The sequence below is a fragment of the Micromys minutus genome, assembly GCF_963924665.1.
Source record: "Micromys minutus genome assembly, chromosome: 11".
Lineage (NCBI taxonomy): Eukaryota > Metazoa > Chordata > Mammalia > Rodentia > Muridae > Micromys > Micromys minutus.
Genome location: NC_137980.1, coordinates 47755970 through 47782260, shown reverse-complemented (window position 1 = coordinate 47782260; position 26291 = coordinate 47755970).

Genomic DNA, 26291 nt, shown 5'->3' with positions numbered 1-26291 from the left:
CCAACTCCCCTCCCTCCCTCCTTCCTTCTCTCTCTCCCCTCCCTCCTCCTTCTCTCTCTCCCCTCCCTCCTCCTTCTCTCTCTCCTCTCCCTCCCTCCCCCTCCCCCCTCTTCCATCCTGGGCACCTCACTGAACAAAATAATGGAGTCACTGTGTGCAGAACAACATATTTTATCTAGTGCAATATTCCAGGTTCATCCATATATTTTCACACTAAATGGTTTCTCTTCCTTTTTCACTTGTATTTTTTTCCTCCTTCTCCTTCTCCCCTTTCTCTTCATCCTCCTCCTTTTTCCCTTCTCCTTTTGCTTCTGTTTCTTTAGGTTATCCCATTGTGCCTGTCTATCCCTCAGGGTGTGCTCAGGATGCTTCAGACATCAGAATGGACATGTGTCTTTGAGTTGCCCTGCTGCAGTGAGTATGAGATTGTGCACCCACTTAGTCTCGAGCTGGTGGCACTGAAGATGGTGGAAACTGGAACATCATGCTTCCACAAGGAATGTAAACAAAGCCAGTGGAGGCTTGGGGATAGGAGCTAATTATCCAGCCTGCCTCTGATTCAGATCCCTGGTTTCTGTTTCATCAAAATGTGGGATTGCAAGCTGGTACAACCACTCTGGAAATCAGTCTGGTAGTTCCTCAGAAAATTAGACATAGTCCTACCTGAAGACCCAGCTATACCACTCCTGGGCATGTACTCAATAAATGTTCCAACATATAACAAGCACACAAGCTCCACTATGTTCATAGCAGTCTTATTGATAATAGCCAGAAGCTGGAAAGAACCCAGATGTTCTTCAACAGTGGAATGGATACAGAAAATGTGGTACATTTACACAATGAAGTACTACTCATCCATTAAAAACAATGAAAATAATTATGGGAGGTAGCATGAAGTACCCAACGATGGGGAGAGAAAACTTGTAAAAACCATATCCAGAGGTTTGGCACAGCCCCCCGATTGAGGGATAGAACCACCCACCCATCTTCAATATTTTAACCAAAAATTGCTCCTGTCTAAAGAAAATACAGGGACAAAGAGTAAAACAGAGCCTGAAGAACCATCCAGAAGGTCCTACCTGGGGATCCATCTCATATGCAGCTACCAAACCAAATACTATTGCATGCAGATGCCAAGCAGTGCTTGCCGACAGGAGCCGGATACAGCTGTCTCCTGAGAGGCTCTACCAGAACCTGATGAATACAGAGGCGGATTCTTGCAGCCAACCTTCAGTCTGAGCACAGAGACCCCAACAGAGAAGTTTGGGCAAGGACTGAAGAAAGTAAAGGTCTATTGCAATCCCATAGGAAGAAGAGCAATATCAACCAGCCAAATACCCAGAGCTCCTAAAGAGTACACACGGAGGGACCTATGGCTTCAGCTGCACATGTAGCATCAATGGTAGAGGAGACCCTTGGTCCTGTGAAGGCTTGATGCCCAGTGTAGGAGAATGCTAGGGTGGTGAGGTGAGAACAGATAGGTGGGGAGAGCTCTCTTGTAGAAGCAGGGGGAGGGGAGGGAACAGGGGTCTTAAGGAGGGAAAACTGGGAAGAGGAATAACATTTGAAATGTAAAATAAATAAAATATCCAATATTTTAAAATGTGGGGAACAGCCATTTTCCTCTCCCACTTCTACAAACTCTGTAATGACATCGTGGCCAGGAAGAACTAAAAGTGCGAGCAAAATAAATACTGTTTCTCTTTAAGCCATTGCTGTCAGGCACTCTGTCACAGTGATCTGAGCATCCATGAACACACTCTGCTTCCATCTGTTTCAGGAAAGTACCTACAAGTAAAATTTCTGGATCACTAAATCATTTCACCAACAACATACAAGGAGCCCAATTTCTCCACAACCTCAGAAACACTTTTCTGTTTCTACTCTATTTAACAGTACTTACCTAACAGGTGTGTCTTTTTCTTTCCTGATAAGTTTATTTGATGGGGATACAATACAAAAAACAATGAAAATCAATTAGGATGAGGATAAGGTTCTGCTGAAAGAGGGGGATTCCCACACTTGAGTCAAGTCATTTTTTTACAATGAATTGGCCAATTTCAGAATACAGCCAACCACTGGATAAACTGTCATCGTCCAAGCTGGAAGAAGCCATAGGCACACATCAGAAGCTCTCTCTAATTGACAACCACTTATGAAAAATTATTTTCTTCAAGGGAGTCCCACCAGAGAAACAAAACACTGCTAAGGGTAGATCCAGTGCCCAGCAAAGTAGATGGCCAACACCAAACAAACTCAACAGCATCTTTGGCTTGTTTGTTTGTTGTTGTTGTTGTTTTGTTCTCATAATATTAAATTGAAATTTTTTGGGTTTTTTGTTGTTGTTGTTTGGTTTTTGTTTTTTACCTATTGGCTTCTGGTTTTGATTTTATTTTTAATGGGATTCCCCAGTGTATGGTGCTGTGTCTCTGCATCTATATTTATTTCTTGTGCTTTTTCATTGGATCTTTTTCTTATTAGATTATTCTTTTATATTCAAATTTGTATTTTTTAAAATAATTCTTAACTTATTTTATTATCATTCCTTAGATGCCTGTTTGTTTTCCAGTGAGAGACAGAAAGGGTGTGAGTCTGGGAGGACGGGGAAGTGGAAAGAAACTGAGAGAAATAAGGGAAGGAAAATCCATATCAGAATTTATTGTATGGGGGGAAATCTATTGAAGCAGAAGCAGCAAAAAAAGAAGGAAGATGAGGAGGGGGGAGGAGAAAGAAGAAGAGGAGGAGGAAGAGGGGAATAGACCTTCCCTTTGTTTTTTTTTAACTCTCTATGAAAATCCTCACAGCTTCAGAACAAATACTGCCACATAGCTGTGACCCACAAATAGTCCTTTGCAGGAAAGTTTCAACAGTCTGTCTCTCCTAAAATAGGACCATGTCAAAGATTCCTTTGTAAGGACACAAGATTTCTAGTACCAGACAAGACAACCAGGACTCAAACAAGGAAGACAGAGCCCTCTCACTCTTTTGTATGCAGGCAAGTGAGGAACATCACTTTAATTTGCACACACTGTACTGGTTCTCAGTACAGAACTGATGAGCTGTGAGTATCTTAGCAAGAGAGGCTGCAAGGCAGGGAGAGAGCATAAAACTCTAGTTAGGTCACTTGGGAGCAAATGCTTCTGCATGGGATATTTGGCATCTGCCTTCCAGGTGAGCATCTTGAAAGCTCTTATACCCCATGAAATGGGTGTCCCTGTTTCAGTCTCCAGCACCCTGCTTTGTGAGAGTCAGGAGAAAGTTCTCTGAACCATTATAGATGAATGGATGAGAGACCCAATGTCCTTTCCACTGGTTCGATGTTAAGAAGGTCTTGGCCTTTCCAAGCAGTTTAGATTACCAGTTCTTGCTTCTGCTGAATTATTTGCACTGACATTCACATATCTTAAACGATGACTCTAGTTTCTTACATGGCAATATTTCTTGCAGAAATACTACCTACCAACCCCTTAGTTTGATCACTCCCCAATATGTTACGAATCAAACAGGAGGATAGATGCTAATGGTAATAACATCACCATTAATATCATTAACAGTAACAGTAAGTTCCAGGATCTGACAATTTTGCATTCTTAAAATAAAAACCTGGTGATGGTTGTACTTATTTAAGCAGCACTGAACATCAGAATTCATTCAAGTGGGCTGTGTTTTCAAGAGGAGTGTTGTATGCCACAGCTGGAAGACTTCCTCAATCTCTCCTCTCACATTTTCCCCAACCAGCTTCTTAGAAATTCCAAAGTTCAGCTTTGAAATAGCTTCACCTCAAAAAAGTACTAACTCATTTTTATATCATGGCCTTTACAGCACCTTGCCTGAGATTTCACCTTCCATGTCTAACCCTGGACCTGCAGAGTAATCTAACCTTAATCTCCCAGAGCCTCCTCTAAAGGGAGACTCAGGGTCATCTGGGTGGTGATAAACATTTTTCTCAACTTCTTTTTAAAGTAATGAAGGGGAGTCCTTAGGTAGGAACATTTTCAGGATATGTCCCATCCATTCAAGGCTAAAATTATTCCATGATGTTTTTCAGTAATCTGTTTGTTCATTCAGTTCACATCCCAAGCAGAGCCCTCTTTCTTCTCTCCTTGAAGTCCCACCCTTACAAATCCTATCCCCAATTAACCCTTCTCTTCTCAGAGAAAAAACAGCTCCCCTTGGGTCCCACCTGCCATGGCACATCTAGTCCCAACAGAACTAAACACATCCTCTCACACTGAGACCCAACCAGACAGTTCAGTTAGGGGAAAGGGATCCAATGGTAGGCAACAGAGACAAATATAGTCCCTACTTCAGTTGTTAGGGGACTCACATGAAAACCAAGCTGCTCATCTGCTACAAATATGTAGAGTACCTAGGTCTAGCCCCTGATGCTCTTTGGTTGATGGTTTAGTCTCTGTGAGCCCCCACGGACCCAGGTTAGTTGACTCTGTAGGTCTTGTGGTGTCATTGACCACTCAGGCTTGCTTACTTCTATCCTCCATTCTTCCAGACAGTTCCCAAGCTTTGCCTGGTGTTTGTAGGTCTCAGCTTCTGCCTGTATTTGCAGCTGGGTGAAGCCTCTCAGAAAACAGTTATGCTAGGCGGTCTGCAAGAATAGTCATTAATAGTGTCATGGGTTGGCTCACATGGAAAGAGTATCACATCGTGCCAGTCACTAGTTGGCTGTTCCCTCCATCTCTATCTCTACCCATCTTGTAGGCAGGACAAATTTTGTATTCCATGATTTTCACACCTCTCAATAGAAAGCAAGCACGCTGCTTCTAACAAATGGAGAGAGGTCCTGGAAGATGAGCAAAAGCCAATACATATTGACCACTTTCACTTAATCCCCAATTCAATCCATGCTTTGCCTGATCATCTGTCTTCAAGGAAACCCAGTTAGGTTAAAATTCATCCAAAAAGTATAGCTGAACAATATTGAGGTTCCTAAGTATAAGCGTGTTCCCCTAAGCTATATTTTTAGTTAGTAAAAGATTAGGAGCTTAACCCACTTCAGTTTTTCTGGTATCATGCTGCTCTGGCTAGGTATACGAGAAATAAAAGGTTGCTTAAAGGCTTAAAATGTGAGTCTTAATTTGCTGTGGCTGTCACTTGTGACCTTTCAGTTGCAAATACCAAGATGTCCAGTACTCTGTGTGACTCATGGTTCCAAACACCCTCACCCCACAGGAGTATCTACATCAAGTACCCAATGAGACTTAATAACAATAATTTGTAATATCATTTTTCTCTAATTTCTTCTCAAAAAAATCAATAAACAATTAGTGATGCTATTAATAGAGAGAAAGCAGATATTTCTATTATAAGAATTGATATTGGTAGCACTTATGAGAGAGGAGGGAGAGGGATTGTTATAAGCACCAAGCTTATTAAATGTTAACTCGCGTATAAGGATATAAGGGTAGTGAAATAAACAGCTTCATTCAAGGGCTACAAAGTCCTGAATTCAAGTTCCTGAACCAGTATCTCTTTACATACCTAAGGGCTGTTATGACGATTGGATGGGCTGAGCAGTTATCAGTATGTGACATGTCTGCTGGGGACAGGAAGCTGTTATATTAGAGCAAGTCCATGCTCAGAGGAATCTCCTCTGTGACACTGCCCTACTGAAGTTTCCAGCATGCCTCCTTCCTTCTACACTCTTGCTCTATGCCTGCCAGTGTAAGTTTCACCCCCATGATCAATAGCAAGTTTCTGAACCTGATCCTCTCCAGTTTGTTTTGCTTACCTTTAAGTCTCTAAAAGGTATTAGGACAAGCAGTTAGTCTCTCTACCTCAATGGTCCTCCCTTTTCATGCCTATTATGTCATTGCCAAGTACATCCCAGAAATGACTTCATATAAGCCCAGGTAAGGACAAGCCCAGTCTTTCTCCAAAATAACTCCTAATTGAGTGAAGAAGGTCCTGGTTCCAATAATAAGCAAAGAGGAGGCTTTCACAACTAGCCTGGTCCTCAGGGGAGACAGGGTTTCCTTAGCTATATTGAGTCTACACCAGTATCAGAAGATTGTGAAGGACCACATCCTCTTGATTTTGAGAGCTCATCTAACCACACTTAGAGAAGGTCTCAGAAGTAGGTCAACCAAGATCATTTATGGATGATTAAAGCAGCAGTGATGCTAGACAGGAAAAACAAGGTAGATTAGAGGCCACAAGCCTTGAGGGATAATCTCCAGTCTAGGGTAGAGAAACAAATAAGGCAATAATGCTGGCTCCAGAGGAGAAAAATGTGGAGGCAAGATGGCTGTTAAATGTTCTCTTTTGTGACAGAACCGTGAGAGAAACTTTATACTCCTTAGTAATTTCTATTGTCAAACTTGAAACTCAGGAGAGAGTTGCGTGGGCAAATCCCATGTCACCAGAGTAGGCAGAATAGACTACACTTCCTGGCCCATGCTCATACAGACAGAGCTTCTAAGTTAATATTATACTTCTTATTGGAACAAAACATTGAGGTGCCTGCCTTTTCCCCATGAGATGTTCTGTTTCACATAAATGGAAGAAAGAAATGGAAGAACGCCACCAAGGCCCTTCCAAATGGAATCTGCATTCACTGAACTCCTGGATTACATGTAGAACAAGGTAGACTCTAGAAAACCACAACACGAAGCTTAGGAAACCTCATATCCCAAGCAGCACCTGTTTCAAATTCCTAGAACTCAAGAGGACCTCCTTACTTAAATGCCTTGATGTCTTATAGCAAAGTAACAACCTCAAATGTGGTGTCTTTGGTGACAAGGTGGTACTGTGGATGAACATGGATAAGGTAGACTTTGAAGGGACACCTACATGTGGTAGGGAGAGTGATGATCTCCAAAAAAGGAGGACACCATTGAAGAGACTGCATGCTGGCAAGAGTGACACCTAGACATGAAGTAGCCCTTCCATCACCCTCTACATAAGTAATTTCAATAATATTGCACCTGAGTCAACATGTCCTCTTAGATACTCCTTAGTGTTTCTCTAAGAAGTCTCAATAACAGACATCTATTAGAAACAGAATAGAAAGAAGAGTGTTTAATTTTATTAGCATACATGCTAGCATGCATAATAAGTTTTATTTTTATATTTTCATACAAGAAAATATTTGTACTATTTTGACTTATTCTCCTGACTCCTCTCATTCTTGATGATCTCTTTTCTCTCCTCTTCCAATTTCCAGTCTACTTTCGTGTCATTTGGTGTGTGAGCCAGTGAAGTTAAGTAGGATTATTTACAAAAGGATGAGTAGGTGTTACTTTCAGAAGCTTGGATATCTTCCCAGTGAGCCTCCTACCCCTAAATTTTGTTTTTCTTTGGAAGAACTGTCTTAGAGATTTGGTCAGGTGAGATTGCTAAGAAAATCTTTTGAGCTGTAGTTAACAGGGTATAACAAACCGAGAGTTAATGTCATCCATGATGCCCTAGCTCAGTTTCTTGATGCAGTACTGGAGTTTTATTGAAACTACTTAACTGCTCTATCATCCTCTCTGGCTCTGTAAAAGAGCCAGCACGAAAAACCAAAAACTCTACTCCACAGAGAGTCAACAGGACATATGTCTCAGTGAGAACTAAGCCGGGGTTATGCTTAGGGAGAAATTGTGAAGGTTAGTTGAGATGAGAACATAAAGCCATTATCTTTTTATGCACTGGAGGCTAGTGTGGCAGATGCCTGCACCGTTCAATAGATGTAAAGTTCCATGACTGACTAAAAAAAATGAGCAGAAAGTGTTAACCAGACAGACCCACATGTGAGAGGAAACAGGTCATCAAAGAATAACAGAACAGAACAGGCACATGACAAGAACTTTTAGAAAATGAAGTGGTGGAATTAAAAAAAAAAACCCTGGAGGCACCAGAGAGATGAAGTTAGAGATGGGAGTGTGAGCCAGATGATCTAAGGCCTTATGATCAAGGGGAGGGACCTGGGCACTTCTCGGAAGACAGCAGTGAGACTGGGAACTTTCGGAAGACAGCAGTGAGACTGGGAACTTTCCTAGAAGACATCCCTCCATTTGTAAATGAAAGGGTCTGGAGGCCAGGAGGCTGTGTAGAAGATTATCCGTGCAGACACCAAGGGGGAAGCTACAGTGATGGGCAGAAGGTCATGGACAACTGGGATCTGAAGAAGATACCAAAAGGTGAGGACAGAGGTAGAGAGCTGAACTGGAGAGGCGGTCAGTGGTGGTGTCCTGGGCTCTGACTCTGGAGCAAAGGATCGAGCAGGGAAGATATGGCTGCAGACCGAAGGGAGGACACATTATGAGCTCTGAGCTTTCCAACTTCAGGCTATTCCCTTCTTCAGCTCTGATGACCACACCCCACTCTGTCCAAGGATGCATAATGGGCAAGGGATGCGGGCACTTGTCACTTTCATAATTGATACTGCTAAGCGGGAGAGAGCTATGATCTTGGGAGCATTCCAGTTGTGACAAAAATATGAGGAGATTCCTGGGAAGGGAGGAATATTAGCGGTAGAAGAAAATCCTGTGCAGCATTTCTGGAACTTTCAAAAATTTTTGATCCAGAAGTCCCTCTTCGGGGACCTTAGCCTGGGAACAATCAAGAAGGAGCATGGAGGTCCCCAGATCTCCAAAATCACAGGAATGCCTGATTAACAGCTCCCTGAAAGTCTGTGGGCTGTTAGGCATTTCTTCTCTGAAAATGGGGTGTGGTTCAACTCTTAGGGTTGGATTCAGAAACTGCTTAATGGAAACAAGAACAGGCTGAAGGAAAATTCCTTACCACCAAATGAACACCACGGTCATGAGAAAATAAATACAATAAAAAAGTTGCACCTTCCTCTAGGGTCCCATAAATGCTCCCAGAGTGTCCCTCATGAGAAAAGAAGTTGCCTGGTTCTTAAAAGAAAACGAGTTAGTGTGATTTTACCTGCTTTTCACACTAACCTGAGCAGGTAGGCATGTCAGAGGTCAGAGGCATCAAAAGATGACAGAACAGACTCACCCCATTGTGATAATTTTTAAAAAGTGAATTAGTTGTATGCTCTATGCCCTTAAGTTGTTCCTCTTCTCTGAACTTCATATCTTATCTGCAAAACTGGGTAGCGATAGTAATTCCCATTTCACAGGCCAAGGTATTCGTGAAATAATAATCAGTTTCTGACCAAAATAAAAGGTATTTATGGCTTATTATTCACAACTCTTGCTGGTGGAAATGTGGCTCGGCCATTAAGAGTGTTTGCTACTTCTACAGTGGTTGTGGGTTTGGTTACTAGCACCTATATGGTTGTTTCCAACCATCCATAACTCTACTATCAGAGTATCTGCTATCTGATGCTTTCTTCTGGCCTCCAAGGGCAGTGCATACACTTGGTGCATTTACATTCTTGCAGGTAAGATACTCATACAGAAAGAAATAAATTAAAAACAGAGCAAAATAAGTAAAAGGATTACCGTGCTTCATTTACTTTTGACATTAGACCTTCAGCAATGAACTTGCTTTGGAGGTTTCAGAAAGTTGATATCACAGTATACTCTCAGACACACAGTTCTGCTGCAATGTCTAGAAACATAAATAGTCCTCTTATATAGGCACTGGAGATAAATTGTCCATCTATCCATCCATCCATCCATCCATCCATCTATCCATCCATCCATCCATTCATTCATTCATTCATTCATTCCTACCTACCTATCTACCTTACATGTATCCATCCATCTATCCACCCATAACAGTTTTAACTGACTACAACATGGGACATGGTTAGATGCTGAAAATGTAAGGGGGAGGGCACTGAAGTCCTCAGGTTGGGAAGGGACAATAGAGTTGTGTTCCTGCTAATGCCATCCAGGTGTGTGATCTTGAGCAAGTCACTACATTAACAAAGGTTTCGCTCCACCTGCAGCTCAGATCCAGCAATAGCTGACACATAGGGCTACCATGAAGAATAAGTGACTGTGGGAAGTCACACTAATATTTACTTCTCTGGTATTTACGTGCCTGCTTCTCAGTTGTGTCCAGGTCACTCATTGCTCATGGAATCCTCCCAGAAGGGTTTTGCTGGACACCCATCAACATGCTTTCTCTTTAAATCTTCATTCCTTGTATCATTCTATAGCATTCCACCATACACAACGTGTTCTTATGTACATATATATCATTTTGCCTCCTGCAGTTAATGTGCACTACCAAAGTGAGCAGTGACAGTATCATTTGTTCATTGCTCTGGAACTCTGTGAGAGTGTTATGCTCGTGTCTGTGAGCGTGCCTGGCATCAGACTATAAGCACATGTTGAGTGAAAGAACGAATGTGGGTCATGCCAGTACAGAGCCCTGAAGAACACAACCAAGTCTGTTGAAACTGGAGTCTTAAAGTTGAAGAATTCACAAAGCAGGCAGCATCCGGTCAGGAAGGCTAGTGAGGCTCTCCAGCATGAAAGAGCCTGGATGAAAAGCATGTTTGTGGTTCTGTCTTATAAAACAAAGCAGGGTCAAGGATCGTGTTCCCAGCGTCCCTAGTGGATGCTGATAGACCTCTAAAGCTTTTTCTAGGAATGTGCAAAAAGGAAAAAGCATCCCAAATTTATGTCCTACCCAGACACCAGAAGCTCAAGATCTACCTTCATTTGCATATAAATGCTCATAATGTTTAAATTATTGATTAATACTATTCTTTGCCCTTGTGCTTCCCTGGATAGAGAAACAATAGTGACTTACATTCATGAACCCCAGCAATAAAAACAGACAGTTATATACTCCTTCTTGCTTTTCTTAAATTCTTTCTTCTTTCCCTAAGTTGAAAAAATGTTAGAAGTTTCAAGGAAGGATTCTAAGTTGCTACCATTTACTTTAAAATAGTAAGTCCTTTGCTTATTTTCTGGGAGACGTTGGTTGGGTCCCTTCACCTTTACATCGCCATCCCTGTTTTCTAGCAAGGGCCACACAGAAGGTTACATGGGTGTGTGGCAAGGCGGGAAGAATATTCATTACCTAATGTGCTAAGCTGTCCCAGGCCTTCAAAATAGAAGCCATTGTCTTCACTGTATTGTTCTCACCTTACTGGATCCTAATTTGGGCCACAAGTGACTTGAATAGCAAAATAGGAGAAATCCCAGGCATCCCTGTGTAGAGTGGAAAGGAGGGAGCAGAGCTGGATTCACTTACCTGGTTTAGACTACATCATAGTTGACAGTCCATGCTTCATCTTCAAGAAGCCTTTCTTGTGCAAATAACCTGTCTCTGTAGTGCACACCTGTCCCCTGGATCTAGCCAATACATAGCACAAAAGACTGGCTAGTCATAGACTATGAAAATTTCTCTTCTAGATTCCGACTCTGCTGAAGTATTCTGCAGCAAAGTGCGTGAGTTAAGTAAGGTATTAGAAAAGATACACTTACTGATTCCCTTCCTGTAAATATTTTCTGGCTTTGTCCCATTCATTTTCCCCCATTGCCCCATAGAGCAAGACTTATTATATCAATTTGTGGATGAGGATTTGAAGCTGTCCAGAGCTAAGGGGCTTACTCACAGTCAAGGAACAAGAGCCAAAGTCTCTAGCCAGCTTGCTTAGATGTGTTCATGTGGTGACATGGATCTTGTTTGTCATGGAGACTGAAGATGCGAGACTATGTGTGAGTCCTATATTGTGGTCACTTTTTGGCAGAAGTTTTTTCATAACTCTAGAACTGTTTTATTGTTTTCCCTCATCAGATACTTAACTCTGTGTGAATCTGAGGCCCAATAACATCACGAAATCAACACATTGGAACTAAACTCAGTATCTCACTCCCTTATTACCACAACCCTCTTAGCAAAGATATGTTCTCTCTTTACGAGCCATTGTTTATCCTTTTAAGTCATCCTTCAATCCTCCCTTCACTCATCTCCCAGCATCAGCATCCCATAAGCACCTGGATCTTGTCCTCTCTGCCTACCAAATTGTTCTAGCTCGCCCATTAAATATTATATTCATCTCTTTTCTGCAGCCTCCTCTATAACATCACAGTCCTCAACATTTTTTTATTTTCCAGGCCACTATTATCACTCTGACAAATACGGTGACATGAAAATAAATCATCACACCTCCGCTCCAAAACATTTGAGGATACCTCACTGTTGACATGTCCAAGGTCAAACACCTCAAGAGATACCTGCAATTTAGCCCAACATTAAGGGGCTGGGAAAATGGCTATATAGGTAAAGTGTTTATTTCCCAAGGATGACGACCTGAGCTTAATCCTTGTGTACACAAAAAATCTCAGAATAGCATCACACCTCTTTCATCTCAGCACTGAGAAGATCAAGATAGATGGGTCCTCAGAGACAACCAGGCCAGCTGAACATTGAGCTCTAGGTTCAATAAGAGAAGCTTCCTCAAAATATAAAGTTGAGAGTGCTGCAGAAGACATCCAAGACCAACTGATACCTCTGATGCCCCACAGACAGGTGTACTCACGTGTGCACACACCTGTATGTCATGCATCTATACACCCATGATAGTGTTCACACCTCACATGCACATAGAAAATGTGATGCTCTAGGCTCATCTCATTTCTCCTAATGCTTCCAAGAAACTTCTAGTGGCTTCTGCAACACACAGAGCCTTTTCTTTCTTCTGGGTTCCCCTTTATCCATTTAGGACAGAGCCTTCTCCACCTTCTTCACTGTTAATTGATCTTTCATCTCCAAACCCACAGTGACTCTAAAACCACACAGGCTTGTGTCTGTGTTACACTTCCTCGAGACACACTCAGCCTTTCTCATGTACTTCCTCATTCATCTTAAGCTATGGTTTGTCATGCACAAACTTCATCCAGGAACATAAACTTCTTAGAAATCGATGTTTCTGTTTGTTTCTTGGTTTGTTTGGTAATCATTCTTCTTGGTCTCTTTAGCATTTAGCCTGGAGAATTTTATTTTACACAGTTAGGATTATAATGCATGTACTATTTTGAATGTTAACATAAATATATCATAAACATACTCCATGGAGTTATGCAGTCTTCCTAATTATTCTTTTAATTGCTGCATAATATTTCCTTCTGTTGATGCTCTATAATTACTTAAACATTCAATTCAAGTCATTAAATTCAAGAAGCATTTGCCAAGCATATTCTAATGTACATCAGGTAGTATGCCAGGAGGCAGGTGCACAAACTAGGGGAAGACATGGCTTCTGCTTCCTAAGAGCTTGCATTCTAGTTAATGTGATATCACATAATAGGTGCTATAAGTATTTGTCATCAAAAAATATTTTTTCTGAAGAAGTTAGCAAAAGTAAAAGCACATGTAATGTTTGAGTTTTTAAAAATAAGAACCTAAAAGAAAAGAGAAATAGATATGTCCTGGTTCTCATGACTTGTAAGACGCAGAGTGGGCATATTTCAAACCAGTGAAATTGACTATAAGTCCATTGCCAATTCTTCCTGCTACAGAACCCTTCATCCACCAGTGCCTGGAAGAGGATGCTTACCTCTGCCTTCTTACTGCAGCCCTCACACATTCGTGGAACTAAGAAATGCTGCTAATTTTTTCTCCAGCCCATGAGTTGTGCAGAGTTACAGCTTGTTTTGTTTTAGAATTCCACAAAATAAGTTTCCTAATGCCATGCCTTCCCTGCCGTTCCCGTTTTCTATAAGAAATGCAATGTTACCAAGGAAACAGGATTGCAGAGCAAATCTCTGGTAAATATGAGTCTCTCAAAAGTTATGAATTGAATACATGATCAAACCAGGGCTAAATGCATGAGTTTATCTCTGTGAAGAATAAGAAAGAATTATAGCAGTGATAGAGGGTAGTGGGTAATATTATATCTGCAAAAAATTTTCAGTTCATATTAGTGTGTTGGTCTTCATCTGGGGTATCGATGCCTCTGGAAACACAAGGCCAAGAATATTGAGAGCTGTGAAATCAATCCCACCCCATGACTCACTGTTTAATCTACAAACTCATCCAAATGAAGGGAAACAACAGATATTGTATGCACCATTTTCCATATTAGTGAAAGTCTGGAAACAATCTAAAATGTCCACCAATAGGGAGTGGTTAAATAAATTACAGTACGTGAACTGGATGGAGTATTATGAAGTCATTAAAATGGTAATTAGAAAGATTATGTAGCCACATGGAAAAACATTTACTATATAATATTAAGTGGAGGAGAAAAAAAGCTGAATAGAAAATTGAGTCTAGGCCATCTCTGCAATTATGTAAAAATGTGTGCCCATGAATCAACACACCAGGGAAAGAGGCAAGCATGTGACCAGCTTTTCTAAACCAGGATGGGTTTTTTCTTTTCTCAAAATAAACAAACAAAAGAGTCATTTAGCACTATAAAGATTGTAAGAGGCCCAGGATGACAGCTGTGAGATCCTGTCTTCAACTCTTGTCAGGAATGCCACACCTATGGATTCTCAGCAGCATGGTTCCCTATACAAGACCTGTGTAATGAAGACACCTGTCACCATGCCACAATGGATGGGCAAATGCACAAGCCTCCCCCACTGTAGGAAGAGCTACAGGCTGCTGAGAGAGGATAATCAGCTTTCTTCAGGAACAAGCCCCCTGATAGCTTATTCAGGGCCAAGTAGTCAGTATCATCCCTGAACACGTGACTATTTGAACAATACTAAATGGACTCACTGTCGATCCTGTATTAGTGAGTGCACACGTGTGTGTGTGTGTGTGTGTGTGTGTGTGTGTGTGTGTGTGTAACAATAATAATTGAAGAGGTCAGAAATTTGAGATAGTGTAAGGGAGGATTTAGAGGAGAAGGAACAGAATCATGTAAATATAACTATATTATTTTGTATGAAATTTTGTTTTTTTAAACTAATTTCTACAAAAGATTCTTTTGGATGTTATTTTCAAACCCTAGGGAAAGCTTAAGACTTCAACGAACCCAAAGTTTCTCTATCTACCCCTTGCAAGAAGGAGGTGGGCGTCCCTAACAGGAGTCAGAGGCATGATAAGGTGCTTAGGCGAGGCTTCACTAGCTTTTTATCCTGGTCTTTGTGGACCCAGCTCTTCATACCTCTTTTGGCATCATTTGCTTTCTTTCTTGGCTTTTCCACTTTGAGGCAGGATAAATATCTTGTTTCTTTCAGTTACTTCATTAAGAAGATTCTAGACAACTATACACCTGAGAATTGCATAAATAAAAATTAGAAGTTAATTAATGCATGTATTTATAAAAAGCAAGTAGATGCATATTGTATAATATATTTTAAAAATTAAGTGTACAATAAGATACAATAGCTGTTCTCCACAGTCATGTATGAAAAAGATCCTATCACAAAAACTAGACCTACTTGGCTGCTCACTAGATGTAAAGAGCCTGTTACTGACATCACACACGTTGGTCATAGGACCTTAGCAAATCAGGCTAATATAGACCTGGATTATCCTACCCGTTGGCTATCTTTGCTCAAAAACATGCTAAGTTGGAGGGAAGGGGTTTAGTTGATATCAGTCTTACCCAGTTATGAACTTTTTAAGCCACAGTGATGACAGTGATATCAAGATGTGTCCATGAATGTAATGGAGGCACAAATGTCATGTGGGTTACCAATCACTTTCTGATTCAATTTAAGGCTTGATGCACGGGAGGAAACATATAACTGGTACTGTAACTCTAGTCAAGAACCCATTGCTGGGGAGCTCACAAGCCAAATTGAAGCTATTTTTTTTTCCAAATGAACATAGTAACATATGGCCCTATACATTTGTATCTTTATACTCATAGATTAGTTCAGTTCTCAGATCACATCAGAGAAGTTTTGTTTTCTCATTTAGTGGACAATGGTTCTAGCTCAAAGAATAACTATATGTGGAATGCTTCTCTACAGATGTTATATCTATTACTCCATGATCCCTTTACCTAAAGAGCAGGAATTATTACTAAAGAAAGGGTGGAAAGATTGTAAGAGCTAGAGGTCAGTCAAAGCGAAGAGTGATAGTATTGTCTAGACGCAACAATACCACCATGCACATAAATTCACTGCCACTGTGGTTGCCTACACAAGACCTGTACAAGATCAAGACAGTTAACATTCTAGCTTGGGATGAGGAAGAGGTCAAGAGCTCCCATGCCTAAGTGAGGAGTTATTGGTAGTTAAAGACTTCTGTGTGTGGATGCTGGGAGTCAGTTTTCTTTAAGGGCTTAGAACCTGGTAGAATCACCATGCTCCAATGTATGGCCCATACACAGGAGTTTATGAGCAAAATTATTTGGACTCAGTGCAGTACAAGAACAAAGAAAGAAAGGAAGGAAGGAAGGAAGGAAGGAAGGAAAGAAGGAAGGAAGGAAGAAATTAAAAAGAAAGAAAGAATTAAAAAGAGAAAGAAAGAAGAGAAAGAAAGAAAGGAAGAAAGAAAGAAAGAAAGAAAGAAAGAAAGAAAGAAAGAAAGAAAGAAAGAAAGAAAGAAAGAAAGGGGAGAAAGGTAGAGAGAGAGTAAAGAGAAAAGAAAGGTTGAGAGGCAGTAGCAGAGAGGATGCTGAGTCTGGCAAGGTAGAAGTTGTAGTAAATATGATTAAAATACATTGCATGCACAAATAAAATCCTCAATTAATAAACACATTATTTCTTAAAAGTAGAGCAAATTCACGTTGTTCATTTTTCATTGCCTACTGATGGTGATCTACCTTCTCAGTCTGCTCTATAGAATTCGAGTAGAGCAATGAACTTAATGGTTTCTAACGAGGAAGGTTCAGCTCTCCAATCAAGATACCTAGCTTTAAATATTCATTTGGCTTTCTCCAAAAATTCATTGGCAAATATTTTTGTGGGTTCATTGTGAGTTGGTGCCCCTCAATACAGAGGAACTCTTTGGATCTATTTGGCAACAAATTTTTCATTTCTTTTTAATTCTAATTCAGATGATTTTAGTTTGAATTCAGAATATAAATGCCCATAAGAAGTCAAGAATAACTATGGAGCAATTTGAGCCTGAGTAAGTATTTTGAGATACTACAGTACAGAACACATAGCTATGTGAAAAGTATAGCTTGTGACCAAACAGTCAGCTTCTGGTGTCCTAACAGTCTCAGTGACATTGTTCTCCTATGTCATTTTCTAAAAACATAAGGCTAGTGCACACCCTCTAAAATCACTGAGGAGCTTAAATCAGTACCTGGAAGTGGCTCTGCCTTGCCAGCTCTTCATCTATGACGTCTTTGTATAGTTCCCACCCACTACCTCGGCCTCCAGGAATTCCCCAGTACATTGAGACTTCAGACACCGTCTGAACCCTGTCTGAAATATTCTCTTTTTTTTCAGTTTCACTGGATATTCTCTGTATTTACTTTTCAAATGTTATACCCTCCCCACCCGACTCACCTCCCTCCTCCCTCTCAACTTGCTTCCATGAAGGTGCTCCCTCTCCCAATCACCCTCTCCACCTCAGTGTCTTGGCTGGTTGAAGATGTTGTTCTTCCTGTGAGGTTGCTAACCTTTCAGCTTTTTCAGTCTTTTCTCTAGCTCTTTCATTGGGGTCCCCGTGATCAGTCTGATGCTTAGCTGAAATGTTCTTAAATCATCAATGCAAAGTCAGCATTGAGAAGTAACTTTCTGCAGTTAACCAAGTTTTTAGAAGTCATGGCTTTCAGGTCTTTGCTGCCAGCTAACTTGTGACTGAGATCACCCAGATGTGCGTCTGCCAGTCACCATTTATAAAACATGCAATATGCTGCCTGCTTATTGGGCACCAGTGTGAGTGGGGGGTGGGGATTCCACTTGCCTTCAAATAAATATGGTGTGAGTAATCACTGAACTTCTATTTTCATTCCCTCTAAAATTCTTACCAAAAGACGTCAGGTTCAGATATTGACTTACAGATGTTACAGAGAACTGAAGAGAATACTTGCCCCAGGTGCTACTGATGCTGTGATCTTGGGGGAACTTGCACCATATGTCTGGGAATCCATTTTAAAATAGAAGATAAAGGTAATTAATTTTGTTGAAAGATTAAATAATGCAGCACATGGATAGGTCTGGCCCATTGGTAATAACTGCTGTAACAATAATACTGTAATGCCTAGCAAACATTACCAGCATCTAGGGGGATGTCCCAAAAACTATTTAATTATTCTCTTTAGATATCCACACCAAAGCTGGTAGAATAACAAAGCAATACACAGCTGAGGCAGATTCATAGAATTCTCATAATATCCCACGTAAAGCATTATATGTCATTGACTAAACGGAATAGACTCAGTGAACATCTGTTGAAGAGTTGGATAAAATAATTAGGCCCAAGCACCTAATCAATATTCTGAATTGACCCTGGAATATTATTGGTAGCCCTTGTAAGGGCCACACTTTGTATTCCCCAAACCTATGGGAACTTGAAACTATCTCAATTGCATGTATCATAAACTTAGCAAACATGCAAGTCTCTGCTTCCGTGGTAACTATACAGACTGCATGAATATGTGAGGTGATCAGAGCAGGGCCCCAGAATCCTTAGCTCCAGCTAAGTTACCAACAAACCAGTGTCTCATTCAAACTGAATATCAGAGAGTTGAGCCTGCTACCCAGCCATTGCTTCTTTCTACTTCTTTTCTGTTGTTCTCAAGAGCCACAGAGAAAATGTCTTCTTGTTTTGCTCCACAAGGTTGCTTTGGAGATCTGTAGACAGTACTTGATATTTTAAATCTATCCTCACTGGGAAATAGTCATTTGCAAGTGCCACACACAAATCCTGGAAATGAGAACAAGAAATCGGGGAGTTCTTTGCAGTTTCTCCATGAAGAGGGAAGAGAGGGGCCTTGTGGTCTCTGAGCTATTATTAAAATAAATACCATTGGCTAAGAAACCAGAAAAGTTTAGGGACCACCCAGACAAATGACAGTTTCCCAGCTCCACTGTATCATTACTAATTGGATGCTCTAACACTTTCTGGTGCATTTCATAAAAATGTTTCAGGACCAAGTGATGGAGTGTCCAAACAAGCTTGTCTCCAGATGTTCCTCTGGCTGCTTCTGGGGAAGTGCCTCCAACCAAATCCAAATTACAAATAAAAATTCCCTCTCCCCAACTCTCTGTATTCATCTCTGTCTCTTTGTCTCTATGTCACCCATGTCACAGTTTCTCTTTATCTGTCTCTCTCTCCTTCTCTCCCTCCTCTCTCCCTCTTTTCCTCCCTCTCCTTCTCTTTCTTCCCTTTCTCTCTCTCTCTCTCTCTCTCTCTCTCTCTCTCTCTCTCTCTCTCTCTCTCTCTCTCTCTCTCTCTCTCTTCTCATGAGAATACAATGAGATTTTGCTAGAATAGCATTAAGCATCTTGAAATATCCATTTGTATTGTATTAAAGAGCACCACCAAAGGGGCAAAATATTCCAAAGATTTGGTTTGGAATCAATGTTTGTTGCAGAAAGTGACAAAAAAAAAGGTGGGACAGAAATGGGGGAGCTCATATTTCTAAAGGATGAGCCCTTCCATATCATTAAGATCACAGCTGTAGGAATACTTCACATCTGCATGATTCTTCTAAGAGATAATGCAGCTTTTATGAAACTATTAAATAAAAAGTAAATGATACTAAATGAAATAAGTAATAAAAAGTAAAAGGCAAATTTTACACTGGTCCATACCAAGCCATTCATTCTACTCTGACGTCTAAGTGTTCTTGCCTAAGATGGAGATGTGGTCCAGCATGTGTGTGGTTACATCAGTCACTTGTGAATCATTTAAGGAGTTTAGACATCGAGTGGTTACAACCACCCTCCACAGTTTCCCCAAGTCTGTGTCCCTGCAAGCATGCCTGGGACAAGGCAATTTCATTTTCTGATTGTGATGTTACAAATGAGCACAAAATGTGTCCAAATTTATTATCTGATAGGCCTGGTGGTCTAGAACCTAAAATGGAGCGCTTACAAGATTACATTCCTTCTAGAGAATTTGGAGACAGGTTCCATTGCCTTGCCATTTCCATCTTCCATTTTGTTTGAGACTAAGTCTCTTGTTTGCCACTGAGAACACCAGGCTAACTGGCCTGTGTGTTTCTAAGGATTCTCCTATCTCCTCTATCCTCCTTATCTGAGCACTGGAATTACACATCTGTACCACTAAATCTCTCTTAACATGGGTCTAGGGATTCAAACTCAGGCCACTGAGCTTGCTCAGCAAGAATTTTTTTCACTGAGAAATATCCTCGGCCCCTGTCTGGTTTTAATGAGCATGTACTGTCTGTACAAAGTAATTGGTTTCATGATGACATTTTCACACATATGTGTGAAACATTCCATTTCCCTCTTCCATTTACAACAAGCTGCTGAAATACACAGGACTCACTATGGTAGGTAACTCAAAGTAATCTTGTATCTCAAGGTTCTTAATTTTATCACTTATGATAAATTTCTGTTGCTGTATCAAATAATGAATTTCCTGGATTTGAAGATTAGGGTTTGTATGTCCCAGAGATGCCAAGATGAAATCATGAGCCAGATCCAAGTCAGTCAGGAGGAAAACAGCAGGTAGCTTTTAGTTTTGCTAAACCTACTACTTAATCATCACGAACTCCAAGAGGCAGGGTCAGAGGGGGGTCCCATTTTTGAGGTATGAGAACTGAGAATCATTCACATTTGCCTGGCATTTCTCAGACTTCACACAGCTATTCCAATCACCATACTACTGGCTTCACCACAAGTATCAAGTGGCAAACAAGGATTTATGACGCAGGCTGGGCTGGGCTCAAATAGGAACTTACAGTTCGCAACTTCTCAAAAGTCACAGTAGAGATCTTTTATGTTATTCCTCAAAGATGGAGCTAGCTAGCTTCAGAAAACAGCTTTCTTCTTCATAAGGAATTCAGCGAAAATGCCCCTGGACTTCCGACTGACCCAAACAAGTGTTTTTTCAGAGAGGAAGTATGACCTGGGCATACTACAGTACATGTCAGCACAATAGAGGGCTTTTTTTTTTTTTTTAAGGAGAACTTTCCACAAATTAAAAAGTAAAACATTTTCTATATGGAAAACAATAAAAGGTTAGTTTAGGGGTGAGGATTTAATAACTGATATTGTTTTCTCTGAGTCTTGAATTTTTGAGCCAAAACTGTATTTAGTTTTAAAAGAAAATGACTTGGCATTTCCACAAAATTGGGAATAGAGGGAAAACAGCTCATAGAAATGCTGCAAGAATAAAGCATGCCTTAAGTCTCCTTTCCATCCAGCCCAAATTAGGCTAAGAGGTTTTCTTTGAAATAAAATAGACCTTTGAAATTCTGAGTCATTAGAGTAACTCACATCATGCATTCAGAACCATGAGCAAGGCCAAGAAGAGCCCCAAGTCCTTTCCACTCCATTTTTGCACCATCGAAGATGCTCTGCTATTTGGTTCTGGGAAGAGGTATGATTAACAGCATTGTTATAAAGACTCACTTTTCTCTCAAAGCTTTGGGTTTTGCTTCAATGCTAGATTCGGGGGTGAAGGTCTGAGAGCAACATCTCACTTCTGAATTTACATCTCACTTCTGAATTGCCGATTTTACAAAGAAGTCAATAATTCACTGATCCCAGTAATAAGCTTAATTACTGCTTGGCCTGGTTGCAACATTTACTTTTAAGTGTTCAGCTCAGCCAAGGGCCAAGACCAAATCATAGAGATAAAGAATGAAACACACTTGAAATGAACTAGTTTAATTCAAGATAAACTTAGAAAGACACAGAAAGATGGATGTTGTGGGGATTATTCATGCTTGAATAATTTGGGAAGAAATCTAAACCATAGAAGAATATTTCCTCACTGCTCATACAATCTTACTCTCTCAAATAGATAAGGAAACGTGTAGTGAATGAAGAAGCAGTGGTTAGGAGGCTCTCCTTAGGAGACATTGTAAGAAACTAGTTGGCAAGAGCAACCCAATTTCTTTTCACATAAAACAGAAATGTTTGTTGCCTGCAATATGAATATTTGAGATATAAGGATACAATTCATGAGTGCATATGAAGCTTTGGCCATCCTTTCACGTCTCACAAAGTAATACTCTAATTGAATCAAAAACCATCTCTAGACTGAACATAAAGACGAGAGTACATAAGACAGCATGCTCACCTTTATTTGGACTGGGCACACAGCTCAGAGTTACGTTGTGAGAACCCTGGAGTCCGTGTGGCCTTTGTGCCTACACCCGTGGAATCCCCAACTTTCTCTGTTGCTTGAACTCCTGTAAATTAGGCAATAGATTCAAATTACCTAAATACAGTGACAGTCAGTTTTGCTCACCAGTAGGATTCCAACTAAGCTATCACTGACATTCCAAGCTAAGGTCTCTCTTTACACATGCCAGTAAATGCAGAGACCTTTATTCAGAGGGAGAAGTAGACTCAGAGTCAAGAGCCAGTGAAAGCCTTTCCCACAACTTCTATAAAGAGCTCAATGCTATACCTTAGCATATAGCTAGTAAACTATAGTACACTAGTATTAGGTTATGGTTCATAAACAAATACCAGTTTCATCAAGTCCCTCTTATATAGACCTGGAGACAAAGAGAGACAGAGAAAGACACAGGGAAATGGGGTGGACAGTAATAGAGAATTTGTCTACTAGGTGCCACAACAAAATGCCAGAATGTATGACTTAGAAATAGAAAATCGCAGGACTTTGAAAACACTCAGTCACCAGAGTACTGGCTGCACAAATATGAAGTCCTAAGACTAGATCACCAGCACCCAGGTCAGCAAAAAGTATGTGTCTGTAATACCAACACTGGGGAGGCAAGGACAGGAGGTTCCTTGGGGCTTGATGGACAGCCAGTCTAGCTGAGCCAGTAATCTCAAGGCTTTGTCTCAAAAATGGTGGGAAAGCATTTGAGGAAGACATGGGATACTAATCTCTGGACATCATGCCAAAGTACACATATGTACTTGCATCCATACCTGTGCACACAAATGCACACATAGAGAGAAAATAAGAATAGAAATTTATCTTTTCATAGGTCTGGAAATTAAAAGTTCAATATTGGAATGCTATCAAAGTTTGAATATTGTGAGGGTAGGATATTGCCTATCCCTTCCTGGCACAGAGGTGGCTGCCTTCTTTCTTTACCCACAGATTCCATTCTTCAATTGAATAGGAAGAGAATGATTCCTGGCATCTTTTCATCTTGCTTGGAAGCCAACAATCTTATCATGAAAGTCCTACTGTCCCGACTTTAACTAAACCTTAATTACCTTTTAAACACTCTATTGCCACTTTTGGTCATATTGGGGTTCAATGTTCACCACAAATTTATGTATTTTGGGGAACACCCAATTTAATTCATAACATACAGATCACATAGATGAATGGATGGATGAATGGATGGATGGATGGATGGATGGATGGATGGATGGATGGATGGATGGATGATGGATGGATGGATGATGGATGGATTGATTCATGGATTCATGGATGGATGGATGAATGGATGAATGGATGGATGGATGCATGGATGGATAGATAGATAGATGGATAGATGGATAGATAAGGTAACTTTATATAAGTTAATTAATAATGAAGGTGTCTTCTTATAAAAATTTTTCATGATATTATCTGTCATTTGAGTGTGTTTCATAAGTAGTTCTGTGTGGTATGAGTAACAATATCCATTTCTTAGACTCATTTTGGAAGTTAAATAACAAAAGGCATTTAAATTACATTGCTTTCTGATAGATGTTCTTCTTATGATTCTGATCACGGAGTCACCTGCTCTAGTAAGTTTCTTTTGGCCTCTGTCCTACTCTCTGCCCCAGTCGAGCTAGAAAGCAGTGTGCTGATCCTCCTCCTTACATGCACACACACACACACACACACACACACACACACACACACACACACAGTGGAGTTTCTTCATTAGAGGTGAGCTCTGAAAAGAGTGGTCTTCAGATCATCAGTAATCTTCCCAGCCCCTAAGATGCAGGCAAGGCTGAACGCATAGATGCAAAATGACTACCTAGCATAGGACCTGGAACATAAGACCCAAGGCTACTTTATGCCTATAAAGCACTAGAAATTAGGTGAGCAGTAACTACTGAAAAGCTGTTTGAGTCGTTTTCAGGTCCAGAAGGTTTTAAGCATCTTATGTTTCACTTTCATAATGGCTTGTTATTTTTGAAATTCACAGCTTGGATAATAAAATAAATGAAAGTCTCAGTTCCAGACCCTTCCACACTCCCCTGGAGCTTTGCTAACACCAGAGTTACTTCAAGCAGTTCTCTTTTTTCGAGGGTTGTTTTTTTTTTTTTTTTTTAATCTACAATGAAAAAATAAAGAAATAGAAAAGTCACCTTCCCTGTTGTCTCTGCTTACTAATCCTAAAAAAAAAAAAAAATGTAAACATTAATTTTAGAAATTCAAGGTGGAATATTTGGCCCACAAAAAAAAAAAAAAAAACAAAACAAATATAAAAAAAACCAGTAACCCATTGTCCAGCAGGATGGTTCCCGGTAAGACCCCTTATGGTATTCAAACCAGCAATCAAAACTCTGGAGTTTTCTTGCTGTAGGGCTAGCTCTAAGCTCATCACCACCAGCTTTTACACACACACACACACACACACACACACACACACACACACCTCCTAGGGTCACAGGAAATAAATACTAGGATCACAATAGAATTCCACAGCTTCAAATTTCAGAAGGCATCAGCTCCTAATTGTGAACATTGTGAACATTGTGAACATTGTGGTCAGGGGAACCTTGAAGATTTTTATTTTATGAACATAGCAGCCTGGAAATCAGGTTTTTAAAAGCTTCTTGGATGATCTGTATCTGCACCATTTTCTGAGGACTGCTTTTCTGATATCTATGGGTGTCTAACACCCAGATGTGGAACTGTGAAAACTCCCGAGTTTTTAAAGTGTAGGCTTTTCATGGGATCATGTAGTAAAGTTGCTGGCTCCACCTACAAAGTTGCTGATTTTATGAGCCTGGGTAGGGCCTCAAAGTTTGCATTTCTATCAAGGTCTCCTATGCTATTGTGATCCACACTGGTATTCACCTTGAGAATGACTTCCATCAGTACCATGATTTATTTCATCTAGAATAGAATATTTCCTGTTTCTGGACTCACTATATCTGGCTGTATCTAAGTGCCCATTCCTAGATATCAGTCACTTCTTCCTGGCCTTGCAATGGAAACCTAACAGGAGTCTGGTTCCAGTGTTTCGTATTATTCATCCCACATGACTATTGTGTTTAGTAAACTAGAGAGGACAGAACAGAACACAAACTTGCTTTGGACATTTGATTAGGTCACTTAATAGCAGGCAACCGTGAGCACATTATTAGCCCGGTTTCCCCAGGGCTTTTCTAGTATTAGTGATCAAAGTTCCGTGTACTTGGAAACTTCTTAGTCTAAGGAAAATCAGGAAGGCCAGCTTATATTCTTTAAATGTATAGTATTTACATATTCTATATATTTACAGAGAGAGAGAGAGAGAGAGAGAGAGAGAGAGAGAGAGAGAGAGAGAGAGAGAGAGAGAGAGAACTTACATTCTAGAAAGAAATGGAAAGAACTAAACTAGCTTTGAAGTGTTCTTTCCAGTATTTGAGACAATCTTACATAGAATTGCCATGTGCAAAATGGTGGCTGTGTTTTCTGTGTTTCACCTCACTATATTGAGACAGGGACTGGTGTACCCAAGCTTGGCTTATGTGAGATGAATTCAAACTCTTCATTGATCTTCCAGACTCCATCTCAAGTTCTTAGATTAAAGGCATGGTGTCCATACCACACCCAGCTTATAGAGTACTAGAGATGGAATCTAGGGCTTCCTCCATACGAGGTAAGCATTGTACCTGCTCTGAGCTGCCACCCCGCCCTTTCCCTGTGCTTTCTTTAGCTCTGGATACTCAAAGAAATGGAAACTCTGAGCACATTGCCAATAAATGGTTAGAGTTAAGATGATGCAGGGATGTAGTTTCTGACAATCCTTTTAAAACAACAAGCCTCTATTGTGGTTTCAAGTTGAGTCACCATAGGAGATTTTGTAAACTTTCTTCATTCCTAACCCATAGCTTAAGAGATAGAACAGACAATCTGATGTTAGGACAGAGACATCAGTAGTGTTTCTGTGAGTTTCCTAGGTAATTTCAAGCCGAGGCTGAAGTCAAATACTCAAAGGTTCCATATAATGTTGTCAGGAGTGTGTTGACTGGCAGCCTCTGTGTGACCTGGGAATCTCCTAGAAATAAAAATTTTCACTTTTTCCATCTCTATTACTGTGATTAAATCCTTGCATTTGTAGGCCAAGCCACATACCTGTATATGTGTATATGTTCAAGATAGTATTATTTAATACAATATTAAATTCTGCTTATGAATGAATGAATAAATGAGCAAATAAACAA